Below are 1,953 nucleotides of genomic sequence, written 5' to 3' on the forward strand. Positions count from 1 at the left end.
ACAATGGCAGCTCCCATGGAAGCACATATTATAAATGGTAAACCGCAGTAAAGTATTAAAATAAAATAATTCATACTAGTATCAAATAGTAAAACTTATTGTGTGTGTAAATTGATGTAGAAATATTTTATTAGGTACAGTAAACAATCTCTGAAAGTCATCTTCTCTACCCAAAAGTTATTCAGGAAAATGTTAAAAATTGCCCAGAAATGTGAAAACATTTGGAAATATAGCCCCACACTTTTACGGATTACCAAGGATACGCAGTTAAACGAGTAACGTATATTTATCACCGTGGGCGTAAATTTCATCTAACAGTTGCGGGGGGTCTTACTACTATCCAAAGAAGGTTAAAGTCAAGGGCAACTTGACTTGGTTGAAGATACTAGAAGACGTTTCGTCCCTCATCCAAAGGACTTCTTCAGTTCTGACTGACTGGTGGGGAAACTAAGCCATTTAACCTCAGTGGGTTCGTTTGCCAGGATCGTCGATACCGCTGGTTCGTTAGTGTTCCTGGATGTTGTAACGCCAGTACAACGGAGGATTCTACAGACAGACATGGCTGTGCCATGGGTTCACCGGTATCCCCGATTGTGGCAAATATCTATATGGAAGAAGTGGAGGGAAAAGCCCTCAACTCCTTCAGAGGAACAGTACTGAGCCACTGGTACAGATATGTGGGCGACACCTGGGTCAAAATTAAAAGCCAGGAAGTGCAAGCCTTCACAGAACACATCAACTCTGTGGACAGTAACATCAAGCTCACACGAGAAGATGTTCACAACAACAGTTTGACCTTCCTGGACTGCGCTGTACACATTGAAGAGGACAGGAGCCTGCAAATTGGCGTTTACAGAAAACCCACACACACAGACCAGTACCTACTCTTCGATTCCCACCACCCACTGGAGCACAAGCTAGGGGTCATGAGAACACTGCACCACAGAGCGGAAAACATACTAACAAGCGCCCAAGCCAGAGAGAAGGAACAGAACCACCTGACGGGGGCACTTACAGCCTGTGGATACCCTAAATGGACCTTTGTGAAAACAGCCACAAGATCCAGGAAGAACAAAATAATAATAATAATCCTTATTTGTAGAGCACTTTTCAAAAACAAGTTACAAAGTGCTTTAACAAGTGTAAAGAATAATACAAAAAAAACAAAAAAAACAAGACAAAACTACAGGGGATGAGGAAAAGACGCAACAACATTGTGATTCCATACGTGTCTGGAGTATCAGAGAAACTCAGGAGGATTTTCAACAAACACAACATCCCTGTGTTTTTTAAACCCAAGAACAAGCTAAGACAGATGCTGGTACACCTCAAAAACCGCACACCCAAACACAAGATTAGCAAGGCAAGGCAAGTTTATTTGTATAGCACATTTCAACAACAAGGTCATTCAAAATGCTTTAGATAAAACATAAAAGAAACAGGGAAATATAAAAAAGTTTAAAAGCAATATAGGGAAATTGGAAAAAAATACACATTAAAAAATAAGTTACAGTGCAGTGTAAAATATTTAATTAAAAGCAATGGTAAAAAGTTAAAAACAAAGAAAAAGAAAACAATACAGTAAATGTTACAGTGCAGTGTAAGTTATCAATCTACTAGATAAAGGCAGTGGTAAAAAGAAAAATCTTAAATATTTAATTAAAAGCAATGGTAAAAAGGAGTTTGTTCCAGATATACGGAGCGTAATAACTGAACGCTGCTTCTCCTTGTTTAGTTTTGACTCTGGGGACAGAAAGCAGACCTGCCCCAGACGACCTGAGAGGTCTGGATGGTTCGTAACGAAGCAGAAGATCAGAAATGTATTTTGGCCCTAAACCATTTAGTGCTTTATAAACTAACAGCAGGATTTTGAAATCAATTCTTTGACATACAGGAAGCCAGTGTAAAGACCTCAGAACTGGAGTGATGTGATCCACCTTTTTGGTCTTAGTG

Source organism: Micropterus dolomieu, linkage group LG03 (assembly GCF_021292245.1).
Source record: "Micropterus dolomieu isolate WLL.071019.BEF.003 ecotype Adirondacks linkage group LG03, ASM2129224v1, whole genome shotgun sequence".
NCBI classification, from domain to species: domain Eukaryota; kingdom Metazoa; phylum Chordata; class Actinopteri; order Centrarchiformes; family Centrarchidae; genus Micropterus; species Micropterus dolomieu.